Source organism: Hoplias malabaricus, chromosome 11, assembly GCF_029633855.1.
Source record: "Hoplias malabaricus isolate fHopMal1 chromosome 11, fHopMal1.hap1, whole genome shotgun sequence".
Taxonomy (NCBI): Eukaryota; Metazoa; Chordata; class Actinopteri; order Characiformes; family Erythrinidae; genus Hoplias; species Hoplias malabaricus.
This window is the reverse complement of record NC_089810.1, coordinates 5508222-5523574: the sequence shown is the minus strand read 5'-3', so window position 1 is coordinate 5523574 and position 15353 is coordinate 5508222. Positions and strand designations below refer to the sequence as shown.

The 15353-nt window shown below is 45.1% G+C and overlaps 1 protein-coding gene across 1 annotated transcript in view; it reads right to left on the bottom strand.

Moving 5' to 3' along the window:
* bcar1 (BCAR1 scaffold protein, Cas family member) overlaps positions 1–15353 on the bottom strand; it is a 129271-nt gene that overhangs the window by 112734 nt on the left and 1184 nt on the right. The gene's annotated exons all lie outside the window — the stretch shown is intronic.

Genomic DNA, 15353 nt, shown 5'->3' with positions numbered 1-15353 from the left:
TAATAAATGAATGAAAGAAAATGATTGACATGTACTGCACTCATTGGCCCGCCCACTGTAGCGCATTTAACTATGCACTGTTTATGCAGCTCACAGTTTAAAAAATGGACCTCGCAAATTCTAAAATCAGGGGTAAAATCAAGGTAAATTGGTTGAATCAAGAGGCAAAAAAGACTGAGTTGTTTCTCAATTTGTAAAGGAGCTGTTGTTGTAAAGGGGTACACACTGTGCCACAGTAAAAGGTAACGGCACAGTGCTGAGTGACACTTGAAACTGAGGAGTGTGTGTCGTGCTGTGGGTTACTGGCGCTGACAGCAGTAACAGTGGCACACGGTGCGGGTGGGAGGCATGTCCAAAAAGGTTGGAAACCCCTGGTGTATAGGAGCCTGGCGAAGTAACTAAAAACCTCAGCAGTGCCCAAATGAGGCCTGGGACCTTGGTTCAGGTTTGAATCCTAGTTTAATCACGAGTCGTCCACAGGCCGTGTTTATCAGCTGCATTCTCTTCGCGAGGGGTTTGTGATGTGATTTAGTGATGCCAGGGACTGACCCCTAGACTGACCAATGAGCTATCTCCGGCAGAAAATCAATGCCTTGCAAACACAGAGAGAGTGTGGGCTCATGAGACAGCCACAGCAGCGGGCGACTGAGGGTGATGTATAAGAGAAAATGAGGGAAAATCTGCAGACTCGATTCAGTGTTCCTGTCTTTATCACAGGGGCTGCTGTCATGTTTCCTCCTCTCTCCTGTCCACTTCACTTCTCCCTTCATTTTCCCCTCCTCCGTTCTCCCCCCGGCACACAGCACACACCAGCACCGAAATAAGAGCCTTACTGAGCATGTCACATATTACAATTTTGTCTTTCATCTCATGACACTGTCCCGAGGGTCACACGAATGTGCAGCGAACAGAAACAGGCCACACCACATGTGATCTGGTCATTCTCATTAAGATCACATACCCTCAGATCTGATACGCATCCAAGGCACAAATCTGATTTGTCCACAGAGCTCTGAAAACATCAAAGAGGGCACAGTATGAAAAACTCCTTGTTTAAGGGTCTTCGCACATTATTTGGGGATCTGGAGCACCTACCAACTCTCACACTGTGAAACAAGACGACCCGGCAGGTTTTCGTGGACTTCCTAAGTCAGATACCATGAACGGTTCAGATCTGCGTTGGCTTCTGACGTCTAGGAAGTCGTTTGATTTGCACTTTCCCCCTCATCTTAGTGTCTCCAGTCATACCTCTGCACCTGCTTTCATCTGAGAGAGGAAAGCAAGGGTTGAACTGCATGAAAAGCACAATAAGAATAAGAGCGAAGGAGCAAGACAACAGAGCAAAGACGGAGAAAACGAAAGCAGAGTAATAAGAGAAAATCAGTAAACAGAAAGAGAATGAAACAGCAAAAATGGTGAAAATTTCTGCTCCTCGCTCCTCACTGCTGTGCGCTCGGGGTCGGGGTGAACAGCAAGCGGCTCATTATCATTTAAAGGAACAGTCAGCAGTTCGGGACAGGGCTGTTTAGACGGGGGGAGACTGCTGCTGTGGGGTTTGATCCATGTGGGATCCTTAAAGGTGAAGTTCATGAACATTTTGTTTTTTCTTGCCATGTGCTGCGCTCCGTTGGTTTGCACTGGAAACTGGTCTAATGTGTTTACGAAGCCCCAGTGTCTGTAAATGAGTAAAAAATAATTACTCATAATAATTACGGTCTCGGCCCAGTATGCTAGGCTCTCTCTCTCTCTCTCTCTCTCTCTCTCTCTCTCTCTCCATAGCAGAGGCTTTAGAGAGAACTCCAAATGTTGAAAAGCATGAACCACAATGAGGATATTGCTCTATTCCTGCTCCATAGGTGGATAATATTGACTTATTTTTGCTGTTTCAGGTCACTTAAGGTGGAAATGTCTCCAAACTCAGGAGACGGCTAACTGCGTTACCGACAGTGCTACAAAACTAAACAACTCCAGTTACAAATGAGTTGCTGTGGTAATTCAAACAGTGAATAAAAACTTACAGACGAGTTGCACCTCAGCCACCTACAAACAAATCATTCTTTTCCTCAAACACACTGGTCCACCTTAAAGTAGAAGAGCTTAGAGCTGCGTTTCCGCACAACTGTAGACGTTGCCTTTAAGCTGAAATGCACGTTACCATTAGTTAGTTTCATTTTTCTCATAATCACCTACACACACTAATTTAAAACTGAGCAGCATGATACGGACCAGCCGCCAGAAATATACCACTACACAGTAGAGTGGCTAAAATATTATCTGTATGAGTCCTAAAAAGCACTGCCTTGTACTGTGAACACACCCTACGTACACTGTAACCAAATGGGTCCATTCAAAGAGGCTGATTTGGCTCTTGCTCCTGCCTCCATCTTGCCTCCTTCTTCTCCTTCTCCTCCAGCTCCCTCCATTGCAGTGTGTCCTTTCTTCTTGACATTTTCCCTCCCTCTCTCCATCTCCAGCCACTGTCCTCCTATCACCCTGCTTTCACTGTACATCTGTCTGCCACTCTGCACACTGCTTTTGCTCCTCGCACGACCCTCCAGCTCGCCCGCTCCACTCCTTGCCAAGGTGCTCTGCATTTCAAATGAGGATCAATCCACAGATGGGCTGCCCCTCTCTCTCTCTCTCTCATATTGACTGGGCGGTTCAGGGATAAGTGACGCAGTGAGCGTTGTTCACCTCTCCACTCTGAACACATGTAGCCCAATCGGAGACGGGCCGAATGATCGATGGGCCGCCATTAACACCACCACCACACACATCACCGCCGAGATTTACGACGGGAGAGAGACGGAGCCACCTGGCACTCAAGCAACATATACACACACATTAGCATTCACGTTCACATACAATCTGCCTCTGTCTCCTTCACACCTGCAGCTAGGACATGAGGAATCATTTGGAAAAGTGGTGTAACTGCAGCTTTTCGAGCAGGATTGTGGCTGGGATTAATATTACTCTCTAGGAATTACAGCCCGGGGCTTTATTCTGATCACTTTTCTGGATCGTGGCGTAGTTTGTTTGTTATGTCTCGGCACATACATGTTTTCCTGCTTCTGATTGGTCTACACATCTACAAGTAGCTCTGTTATTGGTTACAATAGAAATCTTGATATGGAAGTATATTGTTAGAAATGTAGCTCTGAGCATTTGTAAAAAGGCACTCTCTCAGGGTGTATTTAATTCTGTGTAAAATAAGTCACTCCTACTTCCACCTAAACCTACAGCAGATCACACACACACACACACACACGCGCGCGCATGCAAATTCTCCCTGGCCTCACTGCAGAGTGAAGAGTGAAAGCGCAGCGAAACAATAGAGTGGGTTACGCTGAGTTCACAGCCATGATGTAGCCACATGCTTTAGCCACGTTTCATTAGCAACTCAGCAGAAACACACATGCGCACACACACACACACACTCACACAATATCTATCACAGTCAGAGTGTAGCACAGGCCCTCCCTGCACGATACACTCTCTACACTACCGTCCTCTGATTTACACCACAATCCTGTTGGCTGAAAAGGAGGATGAGCTCCTAGAGCGGTGGATTAAATGGAATATCTCAGGAATTTAATGACTGTAAATGTCCCCAGGGAGCCATGCTTCCAAAAAGCAGATGATACGACAAAAATACAATGCCGTGAAACTGGAGGAGCTGTCCACAGATTAGAAATAAACCTGAAGAACAGCTGCAACGATTTCTTCATTAATTATAATCTGATGACGTAAATAAAAACACCCCTTTTCTACACAGCACCGGAAAAACCTTGGGGGGTCATCGTTGTGTTTTCTTGGATGTGAACACGGTCAGAGAATGTGTCACTGTGGTGGTACCTAGTTGTATCTTTGATGAGGGATAATAATTGTACCTTATTCTATTGTAAATGTAGTCTTTAAAATTGTGTTGATCTCATACGACTCGTTTCATCTCCAGGACTTTTATTATGTTTTTTTTTATTATCATTATTTAACACAATTCTAAAACGAAGACTAATATTCACCTCTTCTTCTGGAGAAGAGAATGTAATGTACCTTTAGTCACCAATAATGTACCTCTACCTTCTTTTCTGAGAGTGAATAAGACATGAGGGAGGTGGATATTGTGTGAAGGTGAGGCACTGTGCTCCTCCATATGAGCGCTTGAGTGCTCATAGGGCAGTGTTCTTCAACCTAGACACCCCCCCCACCACCACCACCCAATACATTGGTCAAGTTGTGCCACCCCCCATCCCTTCCCCAACCCACTGATCTGACTCTGAGGGTCAGTCCCCTGGAGCATGCCATAAAACAGAAAGTAGAAGATAAGATGCGACAAAATGTAAAGCTTTATTTTTACCAAGTGCACTGCAAAAAAAAAAAAGAAAAAAAAGTCTATGTGACAGACCTTCAGTTCTTACACAGGCATGTCAAAGCAGGCCAGAAAATACACACACACACACACCATTTGATTGCGACGTCTCCTTTCAAGATGCCTCTTCATTTTGACTAATTTAAACTTGACATTACAGCAGAGCTCACACTGTGGTTTATCCATTTCATTTCTGATGAAACATCTGCTGAAGTCGTGCCTTGTAAATCCTTTCTAACAGCACCAACGCCACCTTAAAGGCTAAGCACTCGCTTAAACAAATAAATACAGTGGTTGAGTCCCTAACTTGTGTTTATTGAGAGTCAGAAAACATGTTATTTCTTACTAATTGAAGGAATAAGGTTTAAAAGACCGTTGGTCCCCCCCCCCATGGTGTTGGGAAACTCTAATAGGCGTCTTGCCTGTGACGTAGATGGTGGACAACAACTCTAAAAGCTGCACTTAATTTAATGCAAAATGAGGAAAAGGTGTGTTGTTTTTGGCTGCAATCATTCAATGTACAGTGGGACACAAATGGCCCAAAGATCCCAAAATATCCAGAAAATGGACTACATTTGTCCACTTTAAACGGGCACTTTGGAAAGGACCCTCCGCTCACTCCGTTATCTGTAGCTCATTTCACTGGCGCTTTTCCAACAATATGGGCATGTAAGGACACCAACGAAAGGTGTTCAAGAGCCTCTGTAACATGGAGGTAAACAGGGTAAGGACACTCACTTCGCCTGTTTTAGTTGGTTTTAGTTAACGTTAGCTTGACTCGCTAAACTCGGTGTCTCAGATTATACTCGGCTACGTAGCTGCATTACGGAGGTTTATAGTGTCGGATGAATTCGAGTTCGACTTCGATCACATTTACAAGAATAACGGTACCTCTACATTTGAGTTTAGCTTATTGCTAGGCTATTGTCATGAATAATGTTGGTTATTTAGCTAGATACTGTCATAACAGTCAGTCATAACGGTGTTTTACCGCGGCGTTGTTCGGCTGTTGTCCACCAGTGACGTCACGGTCGCGTTCGAGAATTTCCGTAGAGAGCTCGGGTTTTTCCGTCAATTTAATAAAATTGTCAGTTTTAAAGCAAATTAAGCTGCTATTTTCAATTTAACTCATACTTATATCTGTCAGTAACTAAAATAATGTGGAATATTCATGGAGGTCCATTAAGTGGTGCTTAGCCTTTAAGACGCTCGTGTACAAACAGACCCACATTTAGAGAGCTCCTCTGAGCCACTGTCACATCTTTTTGCCAACTCAAGCATTCAGCCTGTTTTTTTTTGTTCCTTTTCCTTTTTGTTAATTCTTTAATAAAGCAGGACAGGTCTGAGTATGCGCAGACAGAGCTGGTTTATTTATTTTTGAAGTAATATATGAAAACACTCATTGTGCATCTCTAGACTGAACAGTTTTAAAAGTGATAGATAAAAGTGATATTACAAATATTGTTGAAAAAATATATTCCGAAAAATAATCCCCTCCTTTTTTTGGTGACTCGCCGAGAAATCTTTCAAAATCCATAATCGGGTTTGACCCTTTGTCTGAAGGCTGTCTGAACGTCCCCTGGTCACTGTGAAGAGGGAAGCTCTGTGGAGAGAGTGTAGCGCTGTGGAGTGGACAATGCTGGACAGAGCTGTGGAAACAGTGGCCTACGCCACGCTGAGTAAAATGATGCCAGGCTTTGAAACAGGAGCGCAATTGAATTTCACACAGAACAAACAGTCTTCAGTAACACACTGGCACCGGATGAAAGAGATGTAAGCAAGAAAAGATGGAGAATGAATGTAGTGAGTGAAAGAAAGAGGGTGAGGGAGAGAGAGAGAGAGAGAGAGAGAGAGAGCACAGATGTGTAGTACTTACATGCTCATAAAGACAGTTTGCTGGTTTATTGGAACTCTTATATCACCTTTAGAGGGCAGCGGTGGGTGATGTTTGTTTATTTGAGCTCAAGCTGTGTCTGTCATTAGCTGAGAGCTGTGAAACCTAAGATGTTTATTCAGTTACACCACTTTACTCTTCCATTTCAACAGCTGCAAACGATGAACAACAGAGGACACAAAACGGTTAACTGCAGTTATTACTACGACAATACAGTGTCAGCCAATCATTTTCAGTCCTAATCTGCAACTCACTCCAGGTCTCCTGCTTAAAATATGTGAATACATTGTACTGTGAACTGATCTATAGGTTGAATACCCATTAGCCTTACCCTTCATTACAGACACTGCAGGATCGAAACCAGTAGCGAAAGAGCCCTGCCCCAGGAAGCACTTGCTTTGACGGCTCCGGGTCGAGGTGAGAGTGCAGAGCTGCACTAGCTGCCATTAACTGGGTTTGTGTTATCATTTACGTTACCGGCCAGGGCTTCTGTCAATCTGTCAAAGAGTAATGTTAACAGGGCCCTCTGCTGGAGTGTCTTTTTTTAAATGTTAATTCAGCCACAAGGCTTTAGAAGAATGTGAAACAGCAGTAAAGATAATTAGCATAAAATGGACTGTCCTAATTTATTAATTGATTTTAAAATGTCTCTTGATTGAACAATTAACTGAATGGCAGTTGTGTGTGCTACCGGTGCGTAAAGCCCATAAGGAACCGATGGTGCTAAGCATGCATTAACAGTGCCATTGGGGCTGGGTACGCACTTAAGTCAATAGGGAGGTCAGTTTGGGTTTGTGCTTAAAGAGGTGCAGTTAAAGTGCTTTTGAGTCTATCCTCCTTCACAGAGTCAGCAATGATTTTGAGGCTGTAAGTTTACGGTAAAAATGCTACCTAGTGTTGCTTTAAGGTAGAATTTAGGAGTCAAAAGTAAGATGCTGGCACAAATAAAGGCTACCACATCTGTATGTGGTATGAGGTAGAAACTAACATTAGAGAAGCAAAAGTGTGGTGTTTAATACATTTCTCTCTGACAGTAACAGAGTGGGTACTTTCCTAGCGGCTTAACTGCTGTGTCACTGGCTAGCTCTGCTCTCTGAGACTGAATGCTTGTTAGCTGGCCCCTGAAACTCAAACACCTAAAAATAAATTCTAGCTACACACACACACACACACACACAAATACCACTGAACACACACATGCACAAGATATGCCACCTCCTTTCTTTAGCTCATTGCATCTTTCCGTTGCTCTTGCACAGATGTGTTCAGTGCTTTCAAACACAAGCTGTACTCACCTTTCACAGTAACACACACACACACACACACACACACACCTTGAGTCCCACAAACACTGGGGGGAGCAATTTCTCTTGGGATGACACATGCAAACGTGTGTGTGTGTGTGTGGTGTAGCTAGAATTTATTTTTAGGGGTTCAAGGTTCAGGGGCCAGCGCTGCGAGTCTGTTGCACTGAATTCACTGCACTTTTCTAAAAGCACTGCTCGACACTCTTAAGCCCTGTCTTATCTCAGAGCAGGAGCCTGTTTAATGTGCTCTTTAACTAAAAGAGGACGCAGAGGGTCCTGTGGCGACATAAATATTTATAACCGCATCCAGATTCATAACGTCTCTCTACACCTGCAGCACTGTAGCAGCATAAACAGCACCGTATCTGCTGAGCTGTCAACTCCAAATCTATGAATGTGCCAAGTCCCCACAGGTTTAAGGTGGAGACCCTCGGTCCGCTAACAGGGCTGTGTTTAGACATGCGTTTAATGCACATGGTATTTTTATTGTTCATTCATGTTCTGTCCTTTTAAATCCACACTACCGTGCTGTAGTCATGTGATTCTGCCCCTTGGAAGCAACACGAAGAAGATCCTGAACACTGGAGCAGCTCGTATCAAAGGAAAACGTTGCGTCCGTCATTTGGACGTGTTTTGACGTTAGTGAAGATGACACTGAACATAAAGGAGTCAAACGTAAACACTGACAGCGAACAGAGTGCTGCCTCCCCCTGTGTGGTTCTGACCCGCGGCACTATGAACTGACCGGTCCCGAGTGATCTGAGAGGCCACTGGGTTCACACACTTCAAGCAGATCTGAAATATATTTTGTTCTGAAGCAGTTTATTGATTTATAAACAATTAATAGCGCTTTAAAATCAATCCTATGTTTAATCGGGAGCCTGTGCCGTGACCTGGGGACAGGAGCGATGTGCTCGGTCCTCTTGGTTCTGGTAAGAGTTCTGGCTGCTGCATTTTGAATGAGCTGCAGCCGACTGACTGTGGATCGAGGTAAAATGTTCATTTAATTGTGATATAGATTTGAGGTCGTATCGCCCAGCACCGCTGAGTAAACACAACAAATACGTATCACTGTTCCTCCCACCCTCAGTGATGTAAGTAACAATATGGTACTTGTTTTCCTGAGTGTGTAACTTATGCAAGATGTAAAGCAGAGGGCAATGAAGCATGACTGTGTATGACTCTGTGTGTGTGTGTGTGTGTGTGTGTGAGAGACACACAGAGGAGAGAATGGAGATATCCCCAGAGGAAGGCACACGTGTCGCAATCTTTCGTGCAGGCTCGCGCTTGCCCGTTCGCCGCATGCACGCCATCACCCCAGCTCTGCTCCAGACGAGGCCATTACAGCGCAACGCCACATCTCCCTGAAAACCAATATGTGCGAGATGGCTTACGCGGATTCAAGGCTGGCTAGTGGCTTCTGGTTGCCACGGCAACCCCTCACAAATAGCCAGGGTGGGGAACGGCGTGATTGAAATGCTGTGGCTCGCCTCAGCCGCCGATTATTAATATGTATGTGGAGCATCATCTATGACAAGCGCCAAATGTCAGGCTTCAGAGTGAGCTTTGAGGGAGCGGCCGCAGCGCGCCCCGTCAACCCCCTGTTTAACCCCCCGCTGCAGCGAAAATAGAGAAGAGGCGGGAGTAAAGTTTCCACAGTTTGAGCTCAACTCCTGGGGATTCCACTGTAAGTTTGCTCTTCAGATAAGTTCAGTGTCTGCATACGTGGAATTTATAAAGGATTTATGACTGTGTACTGTAACACTGAGAGCACCCTGGAAAGGTCTTTTCATCTACCCAGAGTTTTACGTCTTAAACAAGAAATGACAACGAACGACACGGACATTTTTAGTCCACGTGAACATTAATTTGACGATTTGGAGCCTACCAAGTCACACACTGTGAAACAAGACCCAGTCAGTTTTCTGTGGGCTGCGTTAGAATAGCCCCGCCCCCTCATCTGAGTCTCTCCAATCACAGCGCAGGACCTGCGTTCATGTGAGAGCGCAAATACGAGGTTAAATGCAGCAAACGCTCCTGCTCCTCACTGCTGTGCGCTCGGGTCGAGGTGAACAGCTGGCAGCTCATTGTCATTTAAAGAGACAGGGGCTGTTTAGACAGGGGAAGAACGCTGCTGTGCGTTTGGATCCTTGTGGTATTTTGACCAAAACAGGTCACAGACAAACAGATATGTTTATTTTACACATGAATTTTCAGATGAATAGACTCTGAGCATACGAATGTGTGTTATTTAGCTGCAAACCGTCAGTCAATCTCTTCCTTGATGGAAAGAACCAATGAGCAGATATTACTCGGGTGAAAGACCAGTGCTGAATGTGTGTAGCCATGGTTTTCAGAAGCTGCGAGATGAGGTTGGCCCTGTGTCCCACAGAGGAGCCACGGAGACTTCAAAGCATTTGATGATGGACGCTGCAAAGATGTTTATTCATAGACCACAGAAGGCAGGGAGAGTGAAGGTAAAGATAGACTCTGCTCCAGAGACAGCCCCGAAGGCAAGCATTAAGGCTTGGTGGAAGCTGATGTACAAGGCCTGAGTGATGCACTGGCTTTCATCAATAGCCATTAATTCACGTATAGATCGAGGGCTGTGTCTGAGCACGTACGAGGCCACGTACGCAAGAAGAATTCCTGTGGATGTGTATGAGCTTGAGCACGTGGTGAATGCTATAAAGAGACGTATTTAGCAGGTGCTGACGCAGACACTGTCGACACACATACGTTCAGTTCTACACTACTCTATTTATAAGCACCTGGGTATCAGACTGGCACGTCATATCAGCCCCTGAATGTATAAACTGGAAGCCTGAAAACGTTCTGTGGCTTACATGGCTTTCTCATAACCGTGAAGGTGGGTCGCACCACTGTGAAGAGGCTACAGTCAAACCACTGTAGACAACACACTCGCCCCATTATGTAGTCCCTGCATGTTCTTCCACAGTGTGTGATGAAAAGTGAATCTCCGACAGAGTGGCAGTTTGTGAGATGAGAAAGAATAACATCAGTGGTACGAGGAGTGCTGAGAAGATGGGGCTCCTATTCATTTTAGGAACTGGACCTAAACAAAACTGTGGCCACTTCTAGCCCAAAACATTCCTCTCCATTCTGTTTGTCCCTTTGGTTTCCACTTGTCAGACTGACCCCTCTGCACACGAAACAAACCTCTGACTACTTCCCGACCAGCACTCATACGAACCACGTCTCCCCTGTTGCTTTAGTTCAGTGAGGTCGAGCTGCTAAAATGTCCTCCCACACTGTCCTCGCTCTCACGTCTCTCTCTCTCTCTCTAGTGAACTGATCTAGTGAATGTTGTCCACGCTGTGTTTACTGCTGGAGCCTGAATGTAGTGGAGAGTTGCCTTTATCGATCATCACATTTATCCAAAAATATTCAAATCTCAAAATTAGAAACCGAAAACATACCCAAAGAACAAATATCTGAGCACCCGAATATTTGGGGCCAGCTATTGTTCAGAAAATCAGCTCTCACTGTTGGTGTACAATTAAAGCTGCACTTTGGTTCCCAGCATGGCTCCACTCGCTGGGTCGTTCGCTAACTCGTGCTCTACACGGTGCCACTAAGAACACGGAGTTTATACAAATAAACCAGAGCTTCTTTGAGGTGTAAAGCTGACAACAATGACTTGTAGCTTTGCCATGCTTCGTTGTAAGTAGGTTGCTGTAGCGTGGGGCTGTTTCAAGCTTTGTTCAAGACTTTATTGTTGACAGTGCTGGATACATGTGGAGTGGAGGGTTGCCTTTATCACTACATTTATCCAAAAAATGAATATCCAGATCTCAAAATTATAAACCAAATACCTACCCAACAAATGAATATCCCAATATTCGGGGCCAGCCCTTGGAATCACCCATTGCTACAGGTTCACTGAAACAAGCTGGCTGTTCACTATGGAGATGAGCTGATTACGCTCTGCAAACCACACAGACTCACAAAGCCATGGTGAACAACACTGATTGTCTCTCCACAGAAATGATAGTAGGATTAAAATCAGTCTGCATTTAAACAGACAGAACCCAAATTAAACCCCACACAGCCCTCAGGGAAACGACAGTCTGTTTGCCAACAACAGCCTTCATTTGTTTTTTCCCCTGAACCTTTATTCAGACAAGACCCCGCCACCTGCGCTATGAGTGGACGATTGTTCCCGCACAGTCTGCTGAGCACATCACGTCCTGTTTACCTAGAACTTCACTGAAAATATGAACACATGCACTGTGGTGAAACACTGTTTAGGGGCTGTGTGTGTAGCTGCCGCAAATTCTGAACATTATGATGAGAAGGTCCTGTGGTTTGTGAGTGGAACGTGGACGTGTGGGATAAGACAAGTATATATATAAATATATATAGATGTGGTGGGAGATGACAGCCACCCGGAGGAAACCCACGCAGACACAGGGAGAACACACCACACTCCTCACAGACAGTCACCCGGAGGAAACCCACGCAGACACAGGGAGAACACACCACACGCCTCACAGTCACCTGGAGGAAACCCACGCGGACACAGGGAGAACACACCACACTCCTCACAGACAGTCACCTGGAGGAAACCCACGCAGACACAGGGAGAACACACCACACTCCTCACAGACAGTCACCCGGAGGAAACCCACGCAGACACAGGGAGAACACACCACACGCCTCACAGTCACCTGGAGGAAACCCACGCGGACACAGAGAGAACACACCACACTCCTCACAGACAGTCACCCGGAGGAAACCCACACAGACACAGGGAGAACACACCACACTCCTCACAGACAGTCACCCGGAGGAAACCCACGCAGACACAGAGAGAACACACCACACTCCTCACAGACAGTCACCCGAAGGAAACCCACGCAGACACAGAGAGAACACACCACACTCCTCACAGACAGTCACCCGGAGCGGGAATCGAACCCACAACCTCCAGGTCCCTGTGTGACTGCGACTACGTCTGTTTAAATGATTTCTTGATAACGTTATGGATCATGATTCCTGCCACAGATGCAGTGCTCCAGTAGCGCCACATTTAAAAACAGCCAAAAGCTGAGTAAACTAATGACTATGCAGCACTTCACACACTGTACTGCATTAAACACTATTAGACAGGACTAATTACCCTCTCTGTAATGAAGCGTACATGTGATCACTGTTCCCTAAGCACTGATAACTCCCTCAATATGCCCAGGACACCATCATTCTACTGACATAACCATAAAATGGCATCATAGTCTTATGTATTAACTCCATTCCGTCCAGTGAGAGAGGAGGGAAATGTCAGAAACTGGGTGGGGAACTACTAAGGTGCCTATGGTCTTTCTCTCTCTCTCTCTCTCTCTCTCTCTCTCTCTCTGTCTCTCGCTCACTCTCTAATTGGCAAGCTTCTGAACTTCCCCGTCCCTGAGGATCTCCCACTAAAGCTCACTCTGCTGCAGTAAAGCGAGGAATTAAAGCGGCGTAGCGTCCAACTGGTGCAGGACGGGGCCAGCTGCTTCACTGGGATTCTCCACGGAGGCCGCGGAATTGTGATATTTTCATTACACATTATTACATCCCAGTGAGCTTCTCTATTCATTCCAAAGAAGTGTAGTTAGTCCTCACTAAGGGAATTCAGTGCAGTGTGGGGAATGTTTTTATCTTTCCTTTAACACAATACACACAATACACTCGGACCAAGACACTAACACACCCTTGAGCTGGACAGGATTCTGCTTGTGATGAGGCAAGAAACAGAGCAATCCCTACCCACCCAGAGAGAGTGAGGCCAACTGCACTGTCCTGGAGAGCCTTGGATATCAACTGCGGGGACTGGACTGGTGGTCTCCCGAAGACAGGGCCAATGTTAAGCCCAGTACAGACTTTTTAAATTGACATTTATAGGTTCGGTTTCATCCTCAAGCTAACCATAACCCGGGTAGCGCCGTGCTCTCAGTGTTGCCTCAGCTGTCCGAGGGGGAGGAGTCCTAAAGAGCACAAGTAGCCTCACTCTCTTGGTTGACTCATTACTGGGTCAACAATTCAGCAAAATCTGGAACAAATAAAATGTTTACAAAAAAACTATAACAACAACAAACAAAATGATTAAAAGACCCTGGATCTACTCTGGAAAGTAAAGCCCGAACATATTACACCGATGTTTTATTATAATCATAATCTATTCCAGGCAGCAGCCTATAGCTGTGATCAATTTAAGTCATAATCTATTCTGTCATTCTGCAGAATAAAACTCAAATCCTTTAAGCGCACTGGCAGACCGCCACGGCACAGCAAAATAAGTAAAGCTCACACATAAAAACCACAGAATGTGCCTCTCCACAGCTGGAGAATCATTTTAAAAGCGCCCACAAAATTATCCACCAGTTCAGTCTACAGCAGCGTAGCCCCGCCCATTCTCACTGAAGTTACGGACTGTGTGTGAAACCGTGTAAGAACCATGAGCCTCACTGCTCGTTTGGTTTGACGTGAAGGTATCTGTACACAAATCGCGGATGACACATGCTTCGTAAGCAGAAGTATGTCGTTATGTTTCCAGGGCACTGCTACGCTAACATTAGCTAGCCTCAATAACTACTGGAGGTAACTGTGTGAGAAATCTGGACAGAACGAACATATTAAGAGAACTACCGCTACAGAAACGTTGCTGGGTCCTGCTAAATCTGTTATTTATATCTGTGCTGACTCTAGGGATTATGGGAAATGAAAGGCAGCGAGGGATTCATCTAAAGCTCTTTCAAAAATTTGTCAAACGTAGGAAACACAAAAGGCATTTTATACAAAAACCCAATCAAGACTCGAACCATTGTCTGTAAACACGTATCAAACTCAGGGTTGTGGTGGGTCTGGAGCCCACGGGTAATTATAAAGGTGGGAACATACCCTGGAGGGGGCGCCAGTCCCCCGCAGGGCGACACACACTCACACAATCAGACGTTTCAGACACAACGAAGGAGATTCATGTGAAACACAGGGCAGCAAACCAGATTAGAGTCGCCCGTTAAAAACACGTATCTCCATTTTTGTGGATGTTTAGTTTACGATGTCGTTTGAACACAGCAGCTGTGTGAAAAATGTCGTGGTGAATGAACCAATAGAAATGCTCCAAAATTACAGGAATAAAACCTTTTTTTACATTAACTTCCATTAAAGGATTAAAGAAAAATAATTCCATCCTCTGTAAAGGTGTTATTTTGGAGATACGTGTTTTTTCATTGGACAGCAACGATATATTTATCAGTCTTAAAGGCACAAGAACAAACAACGTAAGGATGAACTCGGGGTCGGTGTGTTCATGTAGTCACAACTTCACAAGTGGATCTCAATCACCGACACTGTACTTCCTTAAATATTTGTTCTTAAACAAAATAAATAACAGAACCGTGTTTAAGAAAGGCCCATTAAAGGTCTCATTTAGATCACACAGCTCACCTAAGGAAGCCCGAGCTGTATATAGTACATAGATATAGTACCGTTTTTCTCCAAATAGCATTAGCCAGTTTTCACAGCACATAAAACACACACACACACCTATCAGCCAAAATATTAAATGCTCTCCTTGTTTCTAACCTCATTTCCCATTTTCGAGGTTCACTTTGTAGTTCTACAATTACAGACCGTAGTTTATCTGTTGCTCTGCATACTTTATGATCACCATTTCACCCTGAGACCCCACAGAGCAGGTGTGATGTGGTGGTGGATCATTCTCAGCGCTGCAGTGACACTGACGTGGTGGTGGTGTGTTAGTGTGTGTTGTGCTGGTGTA